The sequence below is a fragment of the Podarcis tiliguerta genome (genome assembly GCF_965153285.1).
Source record: "Podarcis tiliguerta genome assembly, chromosome: 14".
NCBI lineage: Eukaryota > Metazoa > Chordata > Lepidosauria > Squamata > Lacertidae > Podarcis > Podarcis tiliguerta.
The window spans coordinates 7,114,740-7,142,637 of record NC_139547.1 but is presented as its reverse complement, the minus strand read 5'-3'; the positions used below and the strand labels follow the sequence as shown (position 1 = coordinate 7,142,637).

Sequence of the window (27,898 nt, the reverse complement as noted above, 5' to 3'; positions counted from 1 at the left end):
AAAACTCCTCTCAGTCCAAGCTGCTTTGGGCTGATAGGAGTTGTAGTTTGAATGCATTTGGAGGGCACCAGGTTGGCTAAGGCTGATACAGATTTCCAAAAGGGAAGCCTGTTCAGGAGCAGTGTCATCACCTGGTTGGAAGAAGGCAGGTAGGCAGGAGCTGGCTGAGGGCAGATTAGGGTTGAGGGGCGGTGCTCCATTCACCATAATGGGCCAGCCTCCCCTGCATTCTCTGTCCAGGCAAGCAAGAGGCATCATCAGATTACCAGGGAAACAGCCTGGGGGGGAAGCAGGGTGGCCTAGGGAGACTTCTGAGGGCTAGATGGAGAGGCATGGAGGGCCCCATTCAGAGCCTAGGCCTGAGGCTCTCCATTGCAGCCTTCATCTTCTGTGTCAGACCCCAGATCTTCTTCATCTCCCTACTTTGATCTAAACTTTTTTTAAAAAATAAAAAACCCACATGACTTATAGGGCAGCTTCACTTGTTGCAAAACATAGAGCAATGAGACTAGCCAAGGAAGTATGCTAGATGCTAGCTAGATAAGGCTTGTTTTAGTTTTCACATGCACAAACTGAAGGAGCCGACTGAGAGTGAGGCCGAGGGCCCAATCCACGGCTAGCACACAGAGTCCTGGAATTTCTGTTATCCCCTCATGCGACCCTCCAGATGATGGTGGACTCCCAACTTCCTTCAGTTACAGCCAATGATCGGGGTTGATGAAAGTTGTGTGCAGAAAAATCTGAAGGGCCACAGGTTTTCCAACCTCGCTCTATAGTGAAACATAAGGCTAGCTGGAGCTGATTGGAGTTGTAGTCCAAACCATCTGGAAGTTGATAGTTTAACTGGTGTAATTAGTTTGAGTGTTGAGTAGCAATGGGCGAACCTGTCAATTTCGGTTTCTCAGTTTTTTATTTTTCCAAGCTTAGGTTCAGTTCTTCACAATTTGTTTCCATTTAACTCAAAAAAGTCATGACAATTCACCAGCCTTTGTGCACCAATTACTCCAAATATACATGTTTTTCTAAAGTAATTTTTCCTAATGCAATGCATTTTTGTATGTCGTTCTCACTAATTTATACCTTTTTATGCACACTACCCCATGTACATACTTTTATGTACATTATTTGGCTAAAGAGCTGCGTTGCAAAATTCGGAAAAGCACCGGTTTCGAAGGCTGGCTGAGTTTCAGTGGTGTATTGCTTTGGATAGTGCCCATTAGATGGGCTCACAAGCTGAATTGCATTTCCCCCTGATCTATAGTGTTGAAATGTGTATGTGAAAGACATGGTGCGTTCATGAGTGGATCTGCAGAAAAGTGTTCACACAGAAAAGTGCATCAGAAAAGGGAGAGGAGGATTCAAGGACTTTGTACTCCTTTCTTTGCCTTTTTGAATGTGACTGTTAGTTGGGCTCCTACAGATGCCATGGCTTTCTGACTGTATACCCCAGGGGCTGGCTGTGTCTTGCCATATTAACTTGAGAGGTGAGCAGAGAGGGGGAGGCAGGAGATAGTAAAAATAACTGTTCCTTCATGCCAGAGGAGGTGAGAAGCAACAGTGTTTGACTCTGCTTGTGCCTCTCACTTCATTCTTTCCAGGAGTGAAACTCCCAAGGGAAAAACAGAAGTGGCCTATGGGTTGATATTCCAGCACTGATTATAAACAGCTGGCATTAATGGTGTAATTTATATAGGCCGTGTATACCTGAATGGTCCATCTTGTCCATTTATAGAGGGAAAGCAGGAAGGAACATATCTGATGATAGAACAGCATGTTCCATGCCCTTTGAGTTGTGGTGAGCACCCTCTGGCCTGACATTGTGACACCAGGTGTGGAGTAGGCAAAGAAGCGGCTAGGCCAAAAAGGGATTTGCATTCACCCACCAAATACTGTGCAATGCCCATCCTTCACCCCCGGGTGCTGCTCTTTGCAAGCCTGGCAGTCAGCTGATCATTGGGGTTTGCATAGAGCCATATGCAGCTCTTTGAAGCCCCAGCAACCAATTGATTGTCAGGGTACCACAGCACAGCACAGTTCTATGCAAGGGCTGACAATCAGTTGATGGCACTTCAAAGTGCCATGCATAGTTTCATTTATCTGAAAGGCTTTGGGCACTGAGTGATTAGAAGGGTTGTGTGTCGGTGACCTACCTAACTGCAGTTGGTTACAAGTCTGTGCCCATTACAGACTTGTCGCCCATTACTATCCTGTCAATGTATCATGTTACACACTCACAATCAGGATAATTTAACTTTTTTATGATTCTTTTAACAAATTAAGATATGCATATACCACTTTTCAGGTGAACCTCACAAAGGAATTTGCACAGATATGTTCGAAAAATAAGCATCAATTAAAACTATACACAGGTAACAAGTCCTTTTGAAATCCAGCTCTCTCCTCCCTTTGGACAAGGTGATCCTTAGGTAGCCCTGTGGTGAAAGTTGATGGAGGGCAAGGCCACCTCATTTGGATCACCAGCTACTAGATGGTGGACCATCAACAGACTGAAGAGGTGACAGATGGATCCCCATTTCATAGGACCATGCCTCCAGTGGCCATAAGAAAACGAAGGACAGAAATGTCACACACAAAGGGTATATATGGCACTGCTAGGAATGTTGGGTGTTACACATATAGATGTGGTGTTTAAAATGAGGAAGGGAAAGAAAGAGGAAGGGAGGAGGGGACGGGAGGTTGGTTTTTCCTGTTTTGGCTGTAATAAGGATGTGTGCATCCTCCAGTAGCAAGACCCATGAACAAGAGTGAGATCTACAGATCCCACTTCAGGAAAGAAGAGGTATGAGTCTCTTGCATGCCTTTTCCCACTCCGACATGAAGGATGAACCAGCTTAGCTTGTGAATATTGAAGTGGGGGAGGCAGTTTTTGAAAATTAATGTTATGTAGGAAAGTGTGGCCGATCTAAAGGGAAGTTTAGCCAGCGTGTGTTGACAGCAGTGCCATCAGAGCAGGATTTAGGGGCAAAAGTACAGGGCCTTGCTCCTCAGAATGAGGAAGGGCCAAAGCATCTGCGTTTGTGGTAGAGCATCTATGTTGTATGCAGCCAGCAAGATCCCCACCACCCCATTCCATGCAGAGAAGCTGACCAGACTGGTGGTTGAATCTTACATCAACATTGGTAGTGGGTCAGCGTCCTCTACTACACCTGAGGGAAGCAGGCTACCTCAAGGAGAGCAGGGGAGATCACACGGTACACACACAACTCTGTCCTGCAACATCTTGCCACCAATTCCCATCCCACAGCACCTGCCACTGAGAAGGCTGCCTCCCTCTGCCTAATAGTAGGGCCAGCCCTGCCAATCAATAGCAAGTCTGAGAAATTTTGTTCCAGGTGTCTCATTATGATCACCATGAACAGCCAACATAGCATGCTCCAGAAGTTGGACCCCAACTTCCATCACCCCAGGCTACCAGGGATGATTGGAATTGGAGTTCAACATCTTGAAGGCACCATGTTGGCTACCCTATAATGGGCATCTTTCTCCTCCACTTTGAAAGTGGGTGCAGACAGGTCAAGGTGATCTTTGAACCTGAAATCCAGATTGTTGTCTTGAATGTCCACTCTAACTTCCATTGGGGTGCCTTAGTTCTCAGGAGAGCTATTGTACGGTTGTGTTGCATATTTCTGCTTGAAAATGTAGGGGTCATGCTGGCATTCACACATGTTAATGTGAATTGTGAGATGCAATCCTCAACTTGCACAGCAACCTTTGCTCCAATACCATCAAAGGAGATGCAATTGTGTTGTGCATAAGTTCTTTGCTGAACCTTTTGAGTTGAGTTGCAGAATATTTTTTCTCAACATGCATGCCAACTCTGATCTGATTTTCAGAGATCTTGCATTATATTGCATTGCATTTTCTCCCCTCCCCAGCTGGGTTGAGCTGCCCTTCAAATCTAAACCATAGAGTTCTGCTCCGAACAGGGATCCCAAATGTCACTGTGATATCTGACTCTTCAAGAGAATCACCATGTCACAGTCAAATGGAATGCTGGATGAAGTCAGTTAGGAACATAGCTGCCTATACTACGTCAGAGCATTGCTCCTTCTAGTTCAGTATTGTCTCTACCAGTGTTTCTCAAACTTGGGCCTCCATCTGTTGTTGGACTACAACTCCCATCATCCCCAGCTTGCAAGACCAGGGTGATGGGAGCTGTAGTCCTACAACAGCTGGGGACCCAAGTTTGAGAAATACTGGTCTATACTGACTGGCAGCAGTTCTCTGGGGTTTCAGGCATGTCTTTCCAAATCTTACCTGGAGATGCTGGGGATTGTACCTGGAACCTCCTGGACGCAAAGCACATGCCATATCACTGTGCCTCTTCCCCTGAAAACTTAAACACAAGGCACTCACTTTGGTCAAGCAATTAATCCTCCAATGGAAAGGGGAACTTGAAGAACTCTGTGGCTCACAACAGACCTGGGCTATGGACGATAGCATTTAAAATGAACTCATTAGCTGTTGTTTCTGTTGTACCCGTCAACTCTCTCTTCCCATTAATCTGCAGCAAAGGAATATAATCAATGCTGTTAGGTATATCCCATCGTGCCTCCCCCTTTTTCTGCTCCCAGCTGTGTTTTTGATTCCCACCCCATCACATCTCCGCTCTGTGGCCCCTGTGGTCCAACTTGGCTCTTGTGGCCTCTCCATCTCTCTTTTTCTCTCTCTTTTCTCTCTCTTTCTCTCTCCTGCATTGCTTCTCCACCTAGTCCCAACTCCCCGCTAGCAGAGCCAGCTATTAATAGAGCAGTGGATTTATCGAAAGAGGCAAGCTGACTGCAGCACTCCCCTTGCAAGAGAGTGCCCTGAGCTAATGGCAGGCATCCATTGGGCAGCAGCTGAATGCGCATGGCCACTCAGAGGGCGGTGCAATGTGGCTGGCAGGTGTAAGAGAACCCATGCATGGTGGTAGGCTAAAGGGCATCTGTTTCATCGGAACACAGAATAACCAGGAGCTGGAGAATGAGAAGCACAGTCAGTATTTGGATGGACAGGGCCATAATATTCATGGGTAGCAGAAGGATGCAGAGTTAACATCAAGAATGACAAGACATTCATGAGGAACATCAAGTTACTAGATATTCATGAGTAGCCCATACCTTCACAGGTGTCAGACATTCACAGCCGGGAGATCTGTGGATAACTAACCGCAAGGTTTCTGCCTCCAAATTTTTATATAGTAGCAGCAATAAAGGGATTTTAGAAGGGAAGAAAGAGAAAATGTTGAGTAAAAGGGTCCCTCCAATTTCCTCAAATTTACATACAAATTGCAGAGGAAAAATGGGGGTGGTCACCTGATTTTTTTAAAAAACAACCTTCTCCTTTTTTCTGCCTTCACCCCTTTTTTCCTATATGTCCACCCTTCGAGTTCCACCCCATTAATGCTGGGCTAGATCTCTTGGCCCAACCAAGATATCAGATCGTCCTGGTCATCCCATGGCATCATGAGGCCCTGCCCCAAGATCCTCAGTTGTTTGGGGCACCAGAGACCTGAGAACCCTCCTGCCCACTCCTGCTGCATGGAATGCTAAGCAGCATCAGACAGATGTGCCTTTTGGTGTTTCTTGGAGTCTTGAGTACAGCAGGGAGGAATTTCTTCTTGTTCCCTAGGACTTGTTCCCTAGGCCATCAAAATGGCCAAGGATAGGCTTTCTTATTCTCTTCCAAGTCTGGGCTCTGACATTTTGATACTATACAGTCCCAAATATATCCACCGAATTCTACCCGTGGCCAGTGAGATTCCTGGTTAGAGCCTCACATATGCTAATATAGATGTTGCTGGACCACAACTTCCACAATCCCTGAACCATTGACCATGATGGCTGAGGCCCATGGAAGCTGGAGTCTAGCAATACCAGGGGCTAGAGATTTCCTCATCTTGTTCTAGGACAACATTGACTTGTTGGACTGGCTTGACTGCCACCCTTCAAAATGGGCACGGGGCCATTTAGTTTAGCATCCAGTTCCCCACTGTGACCAACCAGGTTGATCTCTGAAACCTAGAAGCAAGGCTTGATATCAGTAACTTTGTCCCCAGCAGCTGGTCTTCAGTGGCCTAGCGTCTCTGATTCTGAAGGTTCCATAGAGCTACCATGAACAGTAACAATGGATAGATGGATTCTTCGTGAATTTGTCTAATCACCCTTTAAACCCATATGAGAAAATGCCTAATCCTTCATCTCATATCAGTGAAGGAGCTGTGTGTGTCTGAGAGAGAGGTGGGGGAAATGGGGGGGGGGGGGAGATAACAGGAGTTGGAATACATAGAGGTAGCCAGCAAAGCTCCCTCCAGATATTGCCCAACGAAAACTCTCATCAGTCCCAAGTAGCATAAGCAATGGTTAGGGAAGATGGGAATTGTAGTACATCAACATCTGGAGGGAGCTAGATTGGCTACTCATGGACTTGAGCAAGGCGGAAAGCTGAGTTGCCAGGAGAGGGAGCAGTAAAATGGCAAAGAAGCCAAGCAGAAGTTCTTAAAGTTGCTCAGCTATGTGCCAATATGACCATCAAGAGTACAGGGACCTCTTGGTAGCACCGCAGGAGGATTGCAAGCAGCGAGAAAGCCTCCTTTGAGTCACCAATGTTCCTGACAGATTGCTCCCCTCTTGAGGTTGTTTGCAGATGGCCAAAGTGTTTGACCGTGGACCTGCTGAATATGATTATGTCCTCTGCGCAAGGAATTCAGAACCCTTGAAGGGGGGAGATCGGGCAGCCAGCTAGTTGCTGAAATGTGGCTACAGCCCCCTGGAGGTTAAATGGCACCTTAAAAGAAATGTGTTGGTTTTTTAAAGATGGAATTGGATGTAGCAGTATTTGCCAACAGCTTTGCTTTAAGACTAGACGAGAAGATCACTATTAGGCCTCGGAATCTCTACACATCGGCACATTGAGCTCCTGATATAAGGCAAAAATGACTAAGCCTCCCCAGATATAGCTAATCTAAAGCAAGGCATGGCAGTTATGTTCGGTCATCGTCTTTAAATGGTGTGTGTTGGATTTTGTCAGTTTCGTCCCCCTTGAGCTTCTCCGTGTGAACACAGCAGAACAGACTGTGTTACACGTCGCAGGTCACTCGGAACTCACATGGGATTTGGTGAGACTGTAGGAAGGAATAGCAAGAAATAAAAAGATGCAGTACTTCCTCAGAAGTTGAACAAGTGAGACATGCAACAAAATCTTGCAGCCCAGAGTGCTCCTCTTCACTTTAGAAGCCAGCCATACCCTAGTCAGTATTTCATGGCCACTGAGCATGCTCAGTCCTCATGGAACTATTTTTTTGAGGGGTGTTTGTTCCACCTCTCATGTTTTTCTTTCTAAATATTTGTTTCTGTGCCTCCTGCAAACCTTGGGTTTTCCCCAAGCCTGTTGAAACTTCCTACTTGTGTGCTATTTTGGTTCCATGAGGACCAACATCTAGCCTTAAATAGCAGAGAAAGAGGGAATGCCATTTCATAAAGGCTATGAGAGGCAGTGCAGCATGGTGCCAAGAGTAAGATCCAGGTTTAAAACCCCACCCAGCCATCAAGTTAATCAGGTGACTCTCCTAAACCTCTCCAAGGATGAAATAAAAAGGTAATTACATTTTATTTAGAATATTCTCAATGAGACTTTCTAGACACAATTTCCAAAATTTGTTCCTTGGATCTTTTTTTCTTTCACCCTTTGCTGTTTCTTCATCTCTTCTCTTCTCTTCTCTTCCTTCTTGTGGCTGATCTTAGGGCTCATCATGCTTCAGTTGATCGGTGAATGGTCTGTTGACCCCTTGATTAGTGGTCAAGCTGCTGCAGGGAACGAAAGGCAGCAAGTTGCTAGAAAGTGACTCTCTCACAGTGCCACCCCTCTTAACCTGAGGTCTTAGTGAGGGTAGCTTCATGCTCAGAGAACATAATGCTTTTCTGGAGCGGATGGTAGGGCAGTTTGGCAGTGGGTGGGTGTGAAGAAGAAAGTCCTCAGCCACCAAAGGCCTGAGAAATTAGCTGTCCCCACAGTCTTGGATAAATGGTCACGATGATGGACCATTCAGATCTGAGCAATCTTCACTACTGTTTGATTTTTTATCTAAGCAGGGTGGTTTCCAAATAGCTTGTTTAGTCAGTAAAGGATTTATCCTTGTGCAACAGAACTTCCCCCCTCCCCTCACGAGCCCCCTAAATCTATTCAGGGTTCACCTCTAACCCTTAAGAGCAGGTGTACATTTGGAGAAGGCATATAGAGGGGCACGAGTCCAGTTATATAAACAGAAATCCTTATCCTGGTGGAACATGTTAGTTGGAAACAACCTCTAATTCATATCCCACACATTCAACGTAACTTTTTGTTCTAACAGATTTGTAAATTGGGGTGTGTGTGTTACAAATACATGAAATTAGCACTCTAAAGCAGGGGTCAGCAACCTTTTTCAGCCGTGGGCCACTCCACCATCCCTCAGACCTTGTGGGGGGCCAGACTATTTTTTTGGGGGGGGGGGGGGAATGAACGAATTCCTATGCATCACAAATAACCTAGAGGTGCATTTTAAATAAAAGCACATATTCTACTCATGTAAAAACACCAGGCAGGCCCCACAAATAACCCAGAGATGCATTTTAAATAAAAGGACACATTCTACTCATGTAAAAACATGCTGATTCCCAGACCATCCGTGGGCAGGATTGAGAAGGCGATTGGGCCACATCCGGCTCCTGGGCCTTAGGTTGCCTACCCCTGCTCTAAAGCAGCGAAAGCCCTTTCAAATATACAACAAATTAAGCCTTCTCTAAATTCAAGAATGCTCACATCCTTGTGCAAATGTTTATGTTTCCCATTTTCTCGTGAGTACACATAGCCAGTACAAACGATTTACAAACAGGGCAGGTCCAACTGTTAGGCAAAGGGAAGCAGTTGCCTCAGGCAGCTGGTTTTATGTGTCCCAAAAGGACAGCAGATGATTGGTTATTTAAGGTTTTATTATTGGGGTTTTTTTACTACTTGGAAAGGGTCGGCGCATTTGTGGGATGTTCCACCACAGATGCCATAATAATGTGACTAACCTCAGATACCTTCAGCTCAGTGGGGGTGACTTTCATTGCTCTGCCTTAGGCAGCAAAATGTCTTGGGCTAGCCCTGGTTATGAAGGCTGTCTGAGGAACATCAGGATAGTAAAATTGTCAGATGTTCATTTGCTTGATTGCCTGTTTGTAAAAAGAATACTTCCCGCCTCGCTCAGAATATAGAAGGTGCCCTCTCCTATTTTAAAACATGACAGCATCAAACAAACAAAAAATCCACAGCTCCAGTGTTCCCCTGTTTTCATTGGATAAACTTGTTGTTTTTCCACCCAGAAGCAGGACATAGGACTCAGAACTGGTCAAATTCCAGGCCCAAGGAGCTTCTAGAGACAGCCTTGCAAAAAGTCCCAGGAGAGGTAGAAATGGCAGTAGTCAAACTGGGAGCCCCATTTCCAAGCAGAAAACCAACCCACCCAGCCAAATACATAAACAGGCGCCTAGATGTACAGTACATGCTGGGGGAGCCCAGCAAAAAAGAGGGTCTAGCAAACGCCCAGTTGCTACACTTAGTGTTATGAAATGTGATCCGGCATAGACAGGCAGCGCCTTATGTGGTGTGGCAGAGAAAGTGAAACTAGAGCTATGACTAGAGCACAAGTCTTAGTGTATTTGCTAATTGCTTTCAGACAATAAGAGTTACTGTTAACCTGCTGCAATCTCCGGCATTCATTTAACACAGGATGCAATTTGGTAAATATGTTCAGACCTAGGGAAGGATGACACTGTCATTTTCAGCTTCTCAAATTTCCCATCTTAAATTCAGCTCTCCACATTTCTGCAGCAATTTTCAAGCCGCTCACCAGATGCTCATTAAAATTCATCCTCATGCACAAATTGTTGAATGCAGTTTTGACTAATATACACATTTTTGCTAGGAATTTCCCCAAATGTTTTAGTTTTCTAAATGCATGCAATTTTATGTTCAATTCCCCCCAAGATATATGCATTTCTGTACACAACACGTTATTGAAGAACTGCATTGCAAAATTCAGAGAACTCTGATTTTTCAATGGATAATTGGGTTTCGGTTTGCATATAAGTTTCAGAGGTGGAAACATTTTCATTAAGATGTAAACAAGATTGAATTTCTCCCCAACCCTATTCACAACACAAGTCTCTTACCCATTTTCCAAAAGGGAGGAAAATGCCAAAGACTGAGACAATGGGATATTGCCTTTGAAAATATTGGGACAAGAGTCGAACAGCATTGTGTTTAGAGAGCAAAGCTCAGCTCAGCTTCTGCACACATTTACAGGGAGTCCATGGACAATTTTGGACATATAAATGGTATCTTAGAAGTTCTGCTTGAATTTAGGAAATTGTGTAACTGCCTCCCCACAGTCATATTTCAGGGGTGGGTGGGGTGTCTTTTGAGAGTGGGGGGCTGAACCTCACTGCTGTTCCTGTGGCTCTTTGCTCTGCCAGCCACCAACTTTAATATTCCCACAATTCACCTGGAATTGTTCTATATCACAATGTAGCATCATTCTGAGGGGCATTCTGAGCTGGGGGATGACAGCCCATGCTGGAGGTTGAAAATTTCTCCCAAGAATGCTTCCCAGAGTAAAGCTATGAAGCAAGGGGGTTACTCTGGGCATGTTAAAGACAGTGGCAATGAACCACAGGGATGCTGTTCATTGCGCAGATCCCCTAGCTTCAAAATTCACCCCACCTCCTAAGAATACTGGAAATATTCCTTTCTCACCTGTACGGCTTCTGAATGAAAGCCATTTTGCCTCACTGCTAGCATATACAGTGAGATACTTTCCTTGAAGACAGGATTGTGATAAAAAGTAGCCTATCTGCAATAAAACAGCAATAAAAACAGCCAGATATTTTTTACAATTAAAAACAGCGCTGCACAGCCGTCTGTCACTGGGAGTTATGGAGATCATCCATGCTGTGTGCTGTGTTGGTGCCACCTCCTGTTCTGTGCGCTGGTTCTAAGCCTTTTGCAACTGAGTCACCTGATAGCCAGGGGAGTCTTGTGGAGATGCCAGTGTCCAACAATTCCAGTGGTATCAGAAAGTGTGAGAGCGAGAGATGTCCAAACTAAAATAGGGTTGCCAGGGCTTTAACTCTGGGGTTTGTCAGCACTCGTATCCAGTGGTTTAGAGGTGAATTTGGAAGTGCAGAAGCTCATCATGAAGCCATTGCCCTTAACCGAGTTCCCAAGGATAGTGCAGAAATGCAGACAGCCGTGCAGATCCATTTTATGCACACCCGCACACCAACAACAGCACTCATTGAATAGTAAGCCAGGCTCATGCTCTGGCTTCTCCTCTGCTAAAAAAGGTAAAGGGACCCCTGACCATTAGGTCCAGTCGCGGACGACTCTGGGGTTGCAGTGCTCATTTTGCTTTATTGGCTGAGAGAGCCAGCGTACAGCTTCCAGGTCATGTGGCCAGCATGACTAAGCCACTTCTGGCAAGCCAGAGCAGCACACGGAAACGCCGTTTACCTTCCTACCGGAGTGGTACCTATTTATCTACTTGTACTTTGACGTGCGTTCGAACTGCTAGGTTGGCAGGAGCAGGGACCGAGCAACAGGAGCTCACCGTGTCACAGGGATTCAAACCGCTGACCTTCTAATCGGCAAGCCCTAGGCTCTGTGGTTTAACCCACAGTGCCACCCACGTCCCTCTGCTAATATGCCCCAAACAATGGTAAACCTTGAAAGCCTTGCCATCCCCTCATCCACTTGAGTGCCAATTAATTACCTTGGTGCTCTGGCAGGTGAGATCATTGTTCATTACCTTGTAAGGCCAGAGGCAACAAGTTGGTGGAGCAGCAGAGATTACCCTTAAGCGTTGTTTAGTAGGCTGTATCCCAGCCCCGCAAAGTCAGGGGCTTCTTTCCTCCACATGCCTCATCAGAAGTAAATCCGTTCAGTTCCGTGAGGCTTACTCCCAGGTAAGTGGGCATAGAATTGCAGCCTAAATATGCTTTTAATATTTAGCCTTCTTAGAAACAGACTTTTCTAGCGCCTCTGCAATAAGCTGAAATGCCTTTGGCATATTGCATTTTCCAAAATCGCAAAAATAAAACAATTAAATAAACATAACAAGCAGCTGCAAACAGCCTCTAATTATAAAAATAAGAGAGAGTGCCAGACCATAAAATGTGTCAATCAAAACCAAATGCCTTTGCAAAAATAAAACCATCTTTACATATTGCCTTGAAGCTTGTACTGTGGAAGTAATATGAAGCCGGGAAGAAGGGATGCTTAGAAGCCACCACTGGGAAAGCCCTGTTCTGTGTCGCCACCAATCATTTTCATGATGGTAGAGGGACACAAAGAAAGGCCTTTGCCAGAGGTCCCAACAAGTGGGGAAGTTTATATGGGGGAAGGCAGATCCCGGTTCCAGACTTCTCCAGTCCTGTGCCCTCCAGCTGTTTTGAACTACAACTCCCACCAACAATGAAAATTTCCTATCCTGGCTGGGACTAATGGGAGGTGTACTCCAAAACATCTAGAGGGCTCCATGTTGATGGAAGATTCCTTCGTCCAATTCTTACGGCTATCATAATTGATGCCTTGAACCGTGCCCAGGAACAAATCAGGAATCCATGTAGCTCAGACAAGAAACCAACATCATCCTTACATTAGGCCCCTGAAAGCAGTCTGGCTGCAGCATTCTGCATCAACTAAAGTTTTTAAACACTTTTCGAAGATTGCCCCATAGAGAACTGAAGGCTTGGAAGTGGCAGGCAGCCATCGCTGCTTGTTTCATATGCAGCAGGCCTATCCAGACCATTTCTATTTTAGCAAGGCTATCCAGATGTATAATTTAGTTATGTATGCCTGTCTTAAACTTTTGCTGCTTTTATCTGTATCTTATTGATAATTTATAGGGTTCTATGTGCGCCACTTAAGGAATTTTTGATTAAGCGGTTTTCTAGGCTAAATAAATAAAGGAACTAGTAGCCATTGATAGCTTTGTTCCGCATTTGTCTACGCCCCTTTTAAAGTTGGTGCCTGTCCCCACATCTTGCCACAGAGGTTTATACTGTTTAACCATGTGCTGTGTGAAGAAATGCTTTGGTGCATCCTGACCCTCTCGCCATATGGGTTCATGGAGTGTGCATAGTCTAAATTGAATGCAATCAAGGCATGAGTGATAGCAGTCAGTTCTGACTTCTCCAGAACAATGGGGGTACCAGACAAGGTTGTGCAAAGGCTCCCCCATGGGTGCCCATGTGCTGAAAAATCAAGCAAGGGTGGTTAAAGCAAGAAACAAACAAATGTAAACGCAGCAGCCATCTTTTCCCAATTGCTATCCCTAGGCTTTGAGGCAGCATGTCTTTTAAAACCAGTTGTTATGGACTTCCCAGAAACATCTGCTTGGCCACTGTAGAAACAAAATTCGGATGAGTTGGGCTTTTGGTCGGATCCATCAGGGATCTAATTCTGTTACTAAGCCTCTTTACAGGGATAAAACCTGCCTTCAAGAGACAGGTATGAAATCGGGGTTGGGGTTGGGGGTTGGGCTTTGTTTCTGCTAGAACACCATCTGCTTTTGTGTTCGGATTCTGTGCCAAGTGAAAAGCAATTCTGCAATCAGAATGCATTGTGGAAGTGTGCTTGACGGAACCACGTCATGAAAAGTGAGCCTAATTCTAAATGCATGCTGTTCTTCCCACGGGAAGACCGCATCCAGATTCTAGACAGGTCTCATAAGGCAGTGTTGGTCTTCTGCAAGAGTGGCGTCTTCAGTCTCTGCCACAAGCCTCGTACCTTGCCTGATAGACTTCGCCCCCAGGCACCCAGAAATTGGCCCGTGCGAGCTGTGAGCAGGGAAAGTTGCTCTTTACTTGTTCGGTCAGTGAAGGGCAAATCCTTTTTGGGAAAGGAAGGATCCCAAGAGAGAGAAGGTACAAGCCAACTGTGTATGCTTTGCAAAGTGACAGCTCTTCTCATATTAAGCACTTAGGGGGCCTCCCTACACTTTTTGATGTAGCAGCTCTGTATATGGATTCTACATACAACTTGTTCTTTCTCAAAGAGAAATAAAGCAAAAGGCAGTCATTCATCTGCATATGTTAAGGGTATGCACTTTTGGGGGGGAAGAAAAGTCCAGTTTCCGCATTACAGATTGTTCATTTGCTGGCACTAAAGCTGTGTGACAATTTTGAATGGATGAAATCCGTCTGCCGACCAGACTGGCCGTAAGAAAAAGCTGGTTGCAACTCCTCAAGCAGGACCCTGGTGCAGGCTGGGGGGGGGGGGAGGGAATGCATATAGGTATGACTCAAACTTGCAGCTTCCAGTGCTGCAGTGGAGAGAACAGCCTCCAGACTACAGGCCTGGCCTTCAGAGAATAATCTTTCTTGCTCTCCTCTTGCTGGGACCTGGGCCAGTGGCCATGCTGTGAGCAGGTGAGAGGCTGGCCTGCAAGCAGGCAGCACCTTGTGCAATGTAATCCAATGCATGTTTACTTGGAAGCAAATCCCTGTGTGTTCAGTGTGCATGGGATTTGAGCCTTCAGATGCAATAGGCAAGCCCTATTGAATGTGATGGGACTTTTAAGTAAACAAGCACAGGATTGCACCAAAAGTTTATCATGCCATTGGACAATCTTTGCCTATGTCAGAGCTAGAATATGTTGCAAGCGGCAGCTGATTTTCACAGGGTATATAGGAAGCTGTCATACACTGAGTCACACCTTTGGCCCATCTAGCTCAGTGGTGCCCACACTGACTGGCAGCAGCTCTGCAGGGTTTCAGGCAAGGGTTTCTTCCAGCCCTAGCCAGTGATGGTGGGGATTGAACCTGTGGCTTTTTGCACACAAGGCAGATGCTCTATCACTGATCCATGGCATTTCCCATTGCTCAGAAATATCTACACCAGGGGAGTGGGGTGAACCTTGGGCCCTCCAGATGTTGCTGAACTCAACTCACATCAGCCATAGCAAGCACAGACGGGCAGCGTTTCTCCAGGCATCCTTCCAAGTCTGAATTTGTTTCAAGAACTTTGCAACTTCCATTCTTGTATCCAAGTATGCAATTTTCAGGAATGGCGAAACTTGCCGGAAAAATAAGAAACCAAGATAACAAACCTTTTTATAAAAGAATGGAAATGGTTTATGGAATGTTTACAAATAAACTGTAAAGAGATAAGAACATTGGCAGGTTTATTGCAATAACCTGCAGTTTTATAAGGGTATCTATTTAAAGAAGATGAATAAATGAGTAAATTAAGTTAATTTGGATATGCTGAAAATATTAAAAAATAAATTTAAGAAACTGCAGAAAGAGGGGGAAGGAAGTTGAGTTTTGAAATGTTAAAATGATTGTAAAAATGTATAAAACTGAAAATCATAAAAAAGAACTTTGCAACTTCCCCGCTGAGTTACGCTAACATGCTCTCTGGGAAGACTGAGACCTACCTGCAGATCACTGGGTGATTGCTAGTAGATTGGCAAGGGTTTCTGATAGTGTTGAGTAAAGTTGCAGCTTGTGGGAGGAGGGATCCTTGCACCTGTGGGCCTTCTGTGTTAATCACTGCTCTCTCAGCCCCCGTCTACTGGGCCAGATCATTGGGCCATCTAGTTCAATATTGTCTACACTGACCGGCAGTGGCCCTGCAGGATTGAGGCAAGGGTCTCTCCCAGCCCTAGCTGGAGATGGAGGGGGTTGAACCTGGGACCTTCTGCATGCAAAGCAGCTGACCTACCACTGATTCCCAAAGCAAAGAATACAGCATACAGCCTGGTGTGTAACCGTGGAGTGAGAGTCTCTGAAGAGTCCCCTGGTGTGGAAATAGGGGTGTTGAACGCTTGTGCCCCAGTTTGCATCTTTGAAATGTTGAAAGGTGGGGAAGCAGGGGGTATTTGGGGAGCCTGCAACAGCCATTTCTGTGATTGTGCGTGTGAGGTTGGGGAGAGAGAAAGAGAGCAACAGAGAGACGGAGGAATTGGCAGCTGGCTGCCCTGTCGGTAACAAGCAGCCGGTCCATTTGTATTCAGAGGGTGGTGCAAGGAGAGAGATGTCTGGCTACTTTGCTACGGGCGCTGCAAGAACGGAGGAGGGAAAACATGGGGAAGCTTGAATGGGATGTGGCGAAAAGAAAAAGCGGAAGGGAGACCCGGCAGAGGAAGAGCTGGGAAGAGAGGGAGCAAAGGTGGAAGTGGGACCAACATAGTTTGCTGTGCAGCTACATCCACAATCCCTTGAGACGTTGCATCATCATCATAATTTTTAAAAACCTGTCATTCCATCAAGTGGCTGAGAGCGGTGGTGCACACAGGGTTCGGCACAGCTTAGCTTCACAACCACCCTGTGAGGTAGCACATTTCAGAGAGGGAGCCGTGTTAATCAGTTCCGGGAATTCCAGAAAACAAGAAGCATGTGGCAACTAAAACAACCTGCTGATCTTGAGTTTTGCAGCAAGTTTGTTCCTATTCGTTTAGGACTCAATCTAAATGGAAAGCACAAGGGTGGGGGAGAGTGGCTCTTTTGTGCTGGGGTCCTGCTTAAGGGTTTTGCCTGGCATCTGGGTGGCCACTGTGAGGACAGGATCCTGCATTGCAGAGGGCTGGACTAGAGGACCCTCTGGGTCCCTTCCAACTCTATGATTCTAGAGGGGTCGTTGGCCTGATGCTAAGTTCTTCTGCTAAGTAAAGAGCAGGATCCATGGAGAAGGAATGTGAGAGAATTTACTCAGCTTTGGTTCTCGTTAAAAGGTTACCCTGATTAATCCACACTTTCCAAAATAGGAACTGAAGCACAACCGTCCTTTGAAATTTGCACACCTCTGAGTTTTGCAGTGTGGTTCTTCCGCCAAACAGTGTGTACAAAAATACATATGTTAGTGAAAATAACATTCCCAAGTGCTTTTTTTATTAGGGGGAATTGCTTTGCAAAAATGTGTATCTTAGTCAAAAAGTACATGCAAACATGTAAAGGGACCCCTGACCATTAGGTCCAGTCGTGCCCGACTCTGGGGTTGTGGCACTCATCTTGCTTTATTGGCCGAGGGAGCTGGCGTACACCTTCTGGGTCATTCGAACCACCAACCTTCTGAACGGCAAGTCCTAGGCTCTGTGGTTTAACCCACAGCGACACCCGCGTCCCATGCAAACATGTATATTAAGAGAAATTAACGCTAACATGCTGGTGAATATTCGTGAGGGGTTATTTTTATTTTTAAGAAAATTGCAAGCAGATGTGGCGATCAGAACTTAAGACTGGGTAAATACAAAAATGAAAGAAAACCTAAGCCAACACGTTCTCCCATCTGCAGGGCATGCATATATAGAGATCAGTTGTGGACGGTGGTGGTCTGGGGACCACAATAGGATGAAATGGGGGTGCAGGGAGAATCTAGCATGTATCCCCCCGATTCACCAGCAGCTGCCTCTCCTGCCTCATTTCCGCCTCTCTCAGAGGTTAGTCAGCCCCCAAAGTTCAGCTTACACAAGGCAGGCTTGACATTTATAAACATCAGACAGTCCCAGAGAATCAATAGAGTTTAATAACCAGCGAGCAAAGCAGAGAGAGACACATCAAAATGACATTGGCCTGTTCAGTAAATGTTATTCTAAATCATACTCACTGGAGTTTTATTACATTAAGCATATAGCAGAGAGACAGATTCCATCAAAGGCCATTTCGCTCATAAAGGTGATTGGCAGCTCAGCAGCAGTGGGCCTCACCTGCTCCCCTCCCTCCCCGTTTCAGGGAAGAAGGGGGGGGGGAGACCCACAACCACCACTGTTTGTTTCCTCGGTGCTTCATCAGCTGCGAGGATTCTTGATGTAGCGCATGCTGATGACTGGGCTGTCATCTGAGATTTCACTCCCAACATGCAAAGGCAGATATCTTTGGCCACCCAAGCAGGAAGCAGAAGAATCTCTGCATGTCTTACCCACTCTGAACATTTCCCAGAAGGAAACCTGTGCAGTAAAGAAGAGGGGGCCCCATAGCAAGAAGGAGGGAGAAGCTATTGTAGAAGGCTGATTACTTTGCTCCATTACCCTACCCAAGTCACATGTTCCGAAACAATACCCAGACTAGAGCATGCAACAAAATAAATGCTAAATAGAAGCATATTTCTGCATTGAGGGTTGTAGAGAGCTTTAAATGTGCTTTCAGGAGTTGCTGTCATTTGCTTTCTTTTCTTAAAAAACTAAAGCCTGTTTCCCTGCCCTCCCCAACCAGGAATCTTCCTTAACCCACACAAAATCAGGTGACATTTTCCAGTGTTACGTTGGTGCAAGATAGCCTTTGCCAACCTTGTGCCCTCCAGGTGTTTTGTACTACAACTCCCAGCTAACGGCAGTTGAAGACCAAAAACATCTGAAAGGCACCAACTTGGCAGCGTTTGGTGTACAAGCACACAAAGTTCTAGTTTTGTGGAAATTTTTGTCAGAATTCTGCACCCACTTTCCCTTTGGAATTAAGCATCTCAAGTTCCCCCAACCCACAAAAACAAGAAGAAATTTTGAGATTTGCATGGCTGTTTAATGTAGCATCTTTGTAACAAGAATTGTTGTTCTCTGACAGCTTCTCCTTTCGAATAAATTTGTCTTTACCTGAAATTTTCCCCAGTATCTTTAAAAATTCCCCCGGCCTCCCTATTCCGGCATCTGATCAACACTCTAAGAAATTGAATCTCCAGTTTTTAGCTCCCTACACAGACCTTTTGTAATCCTGAGCCTCAAAGAGAGAACTTTAAGCCTTCCTTACACTGCTTCTGTGGTGTTTCTGAGACATGGATTAAATGAAAGCCCCAATCCAGATGTCCACATGATCTCACAAGATATTTGGTCCTGGTTCATCCAGGTACATATCTAGGATTTGGGCTTGTTCCCAAGGTAGCTGTGGTAAAAAAATAATCAGAACTTGCTTCAACCTTGGAAGTCAAATGGAACCCATTCCAGAAGTCCGTTTGACTTCCAAATCGTTCAAAAACCAAATCGCAGCTTCAGTCTGGCTGCAGGAAGTTCCTGCAGCCAATCAGAAGCCATGGAAGCCCCTTGGACGTTCGGGTTCCAAAAGAACATTCGCAAACCGGTACAATCACTTCTGGCTTTGCTGCGTTATGGAGCAAAAACGTTCAAGTTCCAGGGCGTTTGGAATCCAAGGTATGACTGTATTACAAGATGGCATTCACCACACCAGGGCAAATTGGTACAGTGGTACTTCAGGTTAAGAACTTATTTCATTCTGGAGGTCTGTTCTTAATCTGAAACTGTTCTTAACCTGAAGCACCACTTTAGCTAAGGGGGCCTCCTGCTGATGCGCCTCCAGAGGACAATTTCTGTTCTCATCCTGAAGCAAAGTCCTTAACCCGAGGTATTATTTCTGGGTTAGCGGAGTCTGTATCCTGAAGCGTCTGTAATCTGAAGCATATGTAACCCGAGGTACCACTGTATCTTGCTTTGCCATGGCAAATGCAAGGATGCATTTCAAAGAAAATAACTTGCAAGACAAACGGCATCAGAAATAGGCCCCGTTCTTTTCAGCTGGGCTGACTTCAAGATAAGTACCAGTATGTAGACTACAACCAACTTGAGAGCGTCAAATCATAATGTGACAGTGAATTTGCCACACTAAGAGGTAACTTGTGACACCCACACCATTTAGTTTCCAGGAATGTTTCTCTATCGTTCCTTACGTTGCTGTTCTCAGCCTGGCATGTCTTTGCCACTGATTCCCTGCCAGCACTTTCAGCCATCGACTAAAAGTTGTCATCCTCAACTTGGGATCCACTGACCAGAGTCAAATTGATCTCTGAGTAAACACACAGAATCACACTGGATACCGGCGAGGTGCCAGTTTGGGAAAGGGTTTGTAATACAGTGGTACCTCGGGTTAAGTACTTAATTCATTCTGGAGGTCCATTCTTAACCTGAAACTGTTCTTAACCTGAGACACCACTTTAGCTAATGGGGCCTCCTGCTGCCACCATGCCGCCGGAGCACAATTTCTGTTCTCATCCTGAAGCAAAGTTCTTAGGGAAAGGTAAAGGTACCCCTGCCCGTACGGGCCAGTCGTGTCCGACTCTAGGGTTGCGTGCTCATCTCGCTCTAGAGGCCATGAGCCGGCGCTGTCCGAGGACACTTCCGGGTCACGTGGCCAGCGTGGCGAAGCTGCAGCTTGCGAGCCAGCACTAGCGCAGCACACGGAAACGCCGTTTACCTTCCCGCTATAAAACGGTACCTATTTATCTACTTGCACTTAAGGGTGCTTTCGAACTGCTAGGTGGGCAGAAGCTGGGACCGAAAGACGGGAGCTCACCCCGCCGCGGGGATTCAAACCACCGACCATATGATCGGCAAGTCCTAGGCACTGAGGTTTTACCCACAGCGCCACCCACGTCCCAAAGTTCTTAACCCGATGTAATATTTCTGGGTTAGCAGAGTCTGTAAACTGAAGCGTCTGTAACCCGAGGTACCACTGTAATGGAATCTGCTTCTGTGGCTAGGATTCAGTTTGCATATACTGTATGTATTCATGGAAGGATAGGCTCATTGTGAGTGGATGCCAAGATGATATCACCATCTGGAAAGGAGGCTCCGCCTACAAGGTATCATGCATTCATCCACCTTATTGTGTGAGGCTTCCTGTCCACTCCCCTTTCAGCTATGCTCTTGCTCTGTCAACCACAGTCAAGACACTCGCTCAAGGCTGGGAGCTGTGTGCCCCATATCCACATACAAAAAGCCATCTTGTACAAATCAGTGCAATGAGCTGAATATCCCGCCATTCAACCCTACCCATCCCTGCCTTAATGTCCATATTGCACTTTGCTGTTTGTGTTTTAATTTGCCCTGAAAGTCTCTGTATATCTTTGACTTTCTGGGGTCGTGTGTGTGTGTGTGTTATTTGCATTAGCCAACGGCCATGGCAACATAAAACAAGCAATATATACAAATAAAAAGACAGCAATGGGTAAAAAGGGCAATCAAATGACCAAGATTATCGTTCGGATAGTGGCCTTTAATCTCATTGCACCCTCGATAAGCCTAGCAACCTTTGCATCTGAGGATGGGCAAGTCTGTCTGTTTTGGTTTCCCAGAGTTTCTCATTTCTTCAGTCTTAAATTAAGTTATCCACATTTCAACATCAGTTTGAGCATATATATATATATTTAAAGTGCAATTCTCCCCCCAAATGTACACATGCTTTTATGCAATTTTGTCTAATAAACACATTTTTTGCAAAGCAATTTCCCTAATATAATGCATTTTTCATATTTTCCCAGTCATATATATGTTTTCATGCACACTTGACTCTAGTATATACATTTTTGTACACATTGCACACCGGAAAAATTTGAAGGTCAGCTCTATTTCAGTTTGGGTATTATTTCGGAAAGCGTGGATTTGTTAGGTTTTCCTTTAAATGTGAACTAAATCTAATTTCTCTTCCCATCCATCCCCCATCCCTAGTTACACACAGATAATGTGCATGCTGAATTAAAGCGTTCACAATGTACTTAACAACATTTAATATGCACAATTAATATATTTAAATATATATAATTAAATACACAAGAGACGTAATATATTAAATTATTAAACAAATCCAGTACGCAGATTGCATGAGCTTTTGCTAACAATGCATGCACACAATTTTTTTAAAAAGGCTTTAAGATGTTTTTTCTTGAATGTTGCCGAAGGCCACCCAAAAAAGGCTTTGTGGGCCACATGCAGCCCGGGGGCTGTGGGTTGGACCACCCTTACACTCCTTTAATGTCTTTTTCCATCACTGCTGCAGTCCCTTGTTGACACCAGAAAGCAGCTGACCAGGTTTCTATTTTCCCCTCCCCGCCCCGCATATTCTTCTTTGTTGGCAGGACTGCGTGCACTAATTTGTTTAGTCTTTCTTGTGTACATTTACACCCCCACTTGCTCCACGAAATCTTGTGGAAGGGCCCTAGCTCAGTGGGTGGAGCACCTTTGCTTTGCATCCATAAGGTCCTAGGTTCAAACCCCGGCACCTCCAGGTAGGGATGAGAAAAGACTCCTGCCTCAGACCCTCAAGAGTTGCTGCCAGTCTTCTTTTTTTTTTATGTGCCATAAAAACACAGAGCAAATAAAGAGATTACAGGTGTAAAAACTGGGAAAAGTGAATTCAAGTTAAAAGCATATGCAGATGACCTAGTGAGAACAGTGGAAGAACCTAAAACTTCACTCCCTAACGTAATAGAAAAAATTCAGAATTTTGGGGACGTGGCAGGATTTAAGCTAAATAGGAATAAAACTAAATTATTAGTTAAAAACAATCCTGAGCTGGATAATTCAATGGCCTTTCTCTGTATAAAGCAGCTTCTTCGGGAGTGAAAAGGCTGTTAAACAACTCCCGGGCAAGCCAACGCCTTTTCCATCTCTTGCAGCAACTAAAATCCTGCACAATACAGCTTGCCGTCCTGGGCAGCTTGCTTGGTCCACCTGATTATTATGATTTCCCTGCCACTGTGTGTTTATTGGCCGCTGACTATGCATTGTGCAGCTAAAGGGACACCCGGCGTAATCTGAACCATAATTCTCGGCACACTTTTCCCACTCCACCTGCGCCTTCCTGGACCCCGTTACCCCCCGACTCCGCCCGAGGACCCCCGCAATTATAATCAGCTCACAAAGTAAATTGTTCATCTGTGGCTTGCCTCCCCGGTTGCCATGACTACCCTTATCAAGCACACGGCACGTCTCCATGGCAACGCCAGGGAAGCACTGGCTGTTGCCCGAGCAACGGATATAATTGTAGTGCTTGTAGGATGGGGAGGGAGGATAAAGTGTGGGGGGGGAGAGGGGGGGGAGAGGGCAGGCGACAAAGCATGAAATTGCTCGGTAGGTTCAGCAGAAGGAACAATGAAACAGCAAAAGAGCCACGTCCCCTTGGTGTGTGTACAACAAAAGAAGTGACATCCCCTCGATGTGCCTGTGTTATGTGCCTACAAACACAACAAGCAGCATTCTTCCTGTGTGACAAAATTGGAAGCCTTCTGTTTAATGTGCCCACTGAACAGACCTGCTGGGGGAGTGGTTTCGGTTCTAATAAAATAGGGTTCTTTTCAGAATTGTGATGTCAGTTGTGCGAAGTTCTGTGGGGCTCCTGCCCTGGTTTCTGGTACATTCTGTAGGGCCAGGATTTCTCTGGGTTTCACTGGGTATTTGTTGGGTTTCAGGCATCCTTCTGAATGAAGGAAGGACAACGAACTGTAGGGATGGGTGGGTCTGTCCATTTTGGTTTTTCAGAGTTTTTCATTTCCCCACATTTCCCCATCTGTTTGCAATTTTCTTTTCAGTCCTCATGAAAATTCACCAGGATTGCAATGCACATTTCTCTTAATGTGAATATTAGGCAAAAATGCATGTCTAATATTCACATTTCCCCAAAACAACTTCCCCTGATACAATGCAATTTCACATGCTATTTCCAGTGATGCATGCATTCTTACACACATTTTATCCCAGTATATGTATTTTTGTACACATTTCTTGGCACTGCAAAATTCAGTGAAGTGTGAATTTTTGAAAGATGGGAGTGTTTAGGTTCGCAAATTGTTTTGGAAAGTGTGATTGCGGAAGAGTCACCTTTAAATACGTACCAGATCAAATTTCTTCCCCATCCCTACCTAGGAGCAGGCTTGGTGGGGAGGTGGGTGGTAACACCCAAGCAGTGGGCTGCAATGTATTTGGAAGGGAATGGTGTAAAATGTCCTGTGTGTCTTTGATCTGTAGCTCTGTGCAATCCTCAACCTCTCTGATCAGAAGCAAGCACCATTGAGTTCATTGGGCTTACTCATAGGCAAAGTAGGTGTAGGATTGCAGCCTGTGTGTCTGTCATTGTGTGTGAACATCAAAGTAAATGATCATATCAGGGAGCTAGAATGAGCCAGTATGGTTGGACTAGGACCTGGGAGGGTTCAAATCCCCACTTAGCCATGAAGCTCACTGGATGACCTTTGGCCACTCATGATCTTGTGGCCTAACCTACCTGACAGGGTTGTTGTGAGAGCAAAATGTAGAGTGGGAGATCCATGAGTCCTTTGGTTTTTTCCCTTGTTTTTTTAAAAAAGATATTTATTAAAAGTTTAGAAATTACAGAAAGAAAGAAAAAGAAACAGAAAAAACAATAAAAAATTTAACAAAACATACATTACAATTACAATTGCAATACATAAGAAGAAAAAAAAGAAAAAGGAATATAGAAACATAGGAAGGCAATACAACAATACAGAGAAAAAAACCCCACTAAACATACACATCCAATATTCCATATCTTTACCTTCCATTAACTTGTTTCATCGACCTCCTCTCACCTCCCTTTTTTGTATTCTATTTCAATTAACTATTTCAGCAAATTCTTTCCATCTTTCTCAATTTTTGTTCTATAAACCTTAAATTTTTCATTTTGTCCCGTTATCAATCAGCTTTTACTTAATTCTTTGTTACATTTCTGCTAAAACCATATAGCTTCATTCCAGCATCCTTCTAACATTCATTAATTTTACAATGTTTTTGTAGATAAGCTTTAAATGTTTTCCAATCTTCTTCCACCGACTCTTCTCCCTGGTCTCGGATTCTGCCAGTCATTTCCGCCAGTTCCATGTAATCCATCAGCTTCATCTGCCATTCTTCCCTGGTGGGTAAATCTTGTGTCTTCCAATACTTTGCAATAAGTATTCTTGCTGCTGTTGTGGCGTACATGAAAAAAGTCCTATCTTTCTTTGGCACCAGTTGGCTGACCATGCCCAGGAGAAAGGCCTCTGGTTTCTTCAGAAAGGTATACTTAAATACCTTTTTCATTTCATTATAGATCATCTCCCAGAATGCCTTAATCTTTGGGCACGTCCACCAAAGGTGAAAGAACGTACCTTCAGTTTCATTACATTTCCAACATTTATTGTCGGGCAAGTGATAGAACCATGAGTCCTTTGGAGGGGAAGTGGGATGTACAGGAGGTGGTGATTGTGATAGAAATCAGGTTCACAGCAGGGACAGGCTTTGATTAAGACAAAGAGATGCACATAGGGATATCAACCAAGACAGGATCTTCACCAAGGCTCTGGAATTTGCTTCTTAGGGAGACGACACCTGCTCTGCTTTTCAACAACTGATGTTTTTCTGTACTGCTTTTTGTGGTAAAAGATGTTGGCATGCTTATCCTCTAATTTTGTGTATTTATTTTCCACCGTTGTGTATTACCGATCTTAAAAGAATTGTTTTACTTTTGCGCTTCTTTCTTTATTGTACTATAATTTATTGTTCAATACTTCATGGGCCCTGAGATTGGGGGGGTGGGAATATAAAAACGCATAACCAATCAGCTTCGAGAAACAGTGGCCAAGGAACCCAATTGAGGTGGCCTTTGTCTTTTGTGTCTTCAAGGCAATAGGGATTCAGGGTCGAAAGAGTTCTCCCTGTTGGAACATGCAGGGAGTTTACTATCTAGCTGGTCAGTTCTGGGCACCTTATTTTTATACCAAGAATGTTTCAGGGTTGTTGTTGTTTTGGGAGGAGGGGTCTTGCTTCTGTTGCACTGCAGTTCAAGAGTGAACCTACAGATGGTTGTGGTGCTGTGACACTGGGGAAGTATTACAGAACAACTAGCAAAGCAGAATGATGCATGGTCGGTCAGTAAAAGATTTACCACTATTCTGCTATTATTGCACCAATGAGATATTGCTGGATGCACTCCGATGTTGTGGTGGCAGCACCTGGGCAAGCCAAGCTTCCTCAGCACTGCTGGCTGATAGCATGGAACAAAGGGGCAATAGCTCAGCGATCTACCTAAGAGGCAGCCAGAGCACCCTGTGAGCATCAAGTACAGCAGAGAATGAACCTGGGGATTGGTTGGGAGCAGGTGAAAAGGTAAAGCTAAAGGAACCCTGTACGGTTAAGTCCAGTTGAAGGCAACTATGGGGTTGTGGCACTCATCTTGCTGCCAAGGGAGCCAGCCACAGACAGGTCATGTGGCCAGCATAACTAAACCGCTTCTGGCACAACGGGACACCGGGACGGGTGCCAGAGCGCATGGGAATGGGTATCTTTCTTTCAGAAGGCACCCTAGCAACTGTCCGTCTCCCAAATCTGCTCCTCAGTCTGCCCATACAAACATTGGGAGATTTTCTGCATGGGGGGGATGGCACACTATTATTTTATTTTTTATTACTACTTTCTCTTTTTCGCTTCTGAAATTTTGTGTCCCTAAGAACTTTGTGCCCAGGGCAACTGCCCCTGTGGCCCTGTCCACGCTACGCCCCTGGGTGGTGGTGAATCTGGAGAGGCTCTTCCGAGGGCAACACTGAGAATAAGCAGGGGGAAGCAGTGCGATCCACTGAATTGGAGAAGGCAGGCCGGTGAAGGCTGGCTGATGGTAGACTGATGTTGGTGGAGCTGGGCCTCATTCACTCCAGAGGACCAGCCTCCACTGGATTCTAGCACAAATCCATCTGGCGTAAAAGGCTATGGGTACGTCTGAAGCCCCTTTATCGCTATTTTTCCTTGCGAGCGCAGTAGATTGGCGTGCCATCAGTCAGGAGCTGCTTGGGCACATTTGGGAAGCTATCTGGGAACTGCCCATTTTGGACCCCTCTTTGCCTTCCCATTGCTGGGGCACAGTAAGAGGGAAGATTGATAGTGTTAGCCTTGGAGGGTATGTTGCGCGGTGTTAGCTCATTTGAGAGCAATTTATCTCATTTCCTGCAGGGCTATACAGATCTGCAGAGGCCCACATGGCAGGCAGGTTAGAAGAGCATGCATTGAGGATGCGCAAGTGCCATTAATGCTCTCCAGCCACAGCAGGCCATTAGGAGACTGGCACGGTGCCCTGAGCCACTAGGACAGTCCCAGGCACAGGAAGGACCCATCGGACAGAGCTTTATCTCGGGGTGCTAGCACTACGAATCGGCTACCAGTCTCCTTTGTTATCCTCTGTTTATCCCAATGTAATTTAACCTATTCCAGGCGAAGGGCAAAACCCAGTCTAACTTGTTGCATCAGTATATTCACGATTGCCATGAGCTCCAAGACTTTGTGTGCTGCTTCTTCTGGAAAGGGAAGGTGTAGGGATCGCAGTTTTGTGTCGTGGTTGCTGTGTAAGAAGGCTCAGACACACACTCTTAAGAGTGCTGAGTAGCAAAGAACACTTTACTTTGGTCTCTCTTATACAACTCTATTATCATTAGCGCCAACTAGTGAGACTAACTGTAACTGCACTTACTTTACTGCTAGTACTACTACTATTACTACTATTAAAATTTGTATACCGCCCTAAACCTGCAGGTCTCAAGGCGTTTAAACAGGATAAAATCACAATATAAAAACACAAAATGCATAACCACCAGATCCTGTATGGGTATGTTCACAACACCAGCTGATTTCCAAAGGATAACAGGGGCACTGAATCTGCATGGAGTCACTGAGAAGTATTCTGTTTCCAGGTCTGGATGCAGAAAAGTCCATTTCTCGTTACAGTGGAGCTCAGCTTTGCATCCGAGGAAATGGACTCTGTGTCATTATGTAGCACCATTATGTCCACGGGGTGTTTTGCTCAGAGGGATGTTATGCAGGCTGCTTGGTGTGCACCCCCCAGGCACTTTTAAGCCGGGGTGGGGAAGCCAGGGTCTTGCAGATGTTGCTTGATTGTTGTTGTTGGAGTCCAATTACATCTGGAAGACCAGTTTCCCCTCCACCGAGGTAAGAAAGGAGAGGAAGAAAAACAACAACACAGCACTCATATTTGAGAAGGGAGACATGCACACCTCTGAAAAGTATTAGATCTCCCCCCCCCCAAATGAAATGAATTGTAGAGTTGGAAGCAACCACAAGCAACCTTGCTGTTTGCTGTGATGAAATTGCATAACTTAT

General features: G+C 45.2%; 1 protein-coding gene and 1 long non-coding RNA gene across 12 annotated transcripts in view; one reads left to right on the top strand and one right to left on the bottom strand.

Annotated features, from left to right (window-relative positions):
• The window catches only part of CELF6 (CUGBP Elav-like family member 6), a 173,194-nt gene that overhangs the window by 80,819 nt on the left and 64,477 nt on the right, over positions 1 to 27,898 (top strand). The window lies entirely within an intron of this gene.
• LOC310664054 lies at positions 7,588 to 10,512 on the bottom strand. Its single transcript, XR_014504767.1, has 2 exons — positions 10,197 to 10,512; positions 7,588 to 7,808 (listed from the first exon to the last, which is right to left on the bottom strand). It is a non-coding gene; the product is annotated as an uncharacterized lncRNA (long non-coding RNA).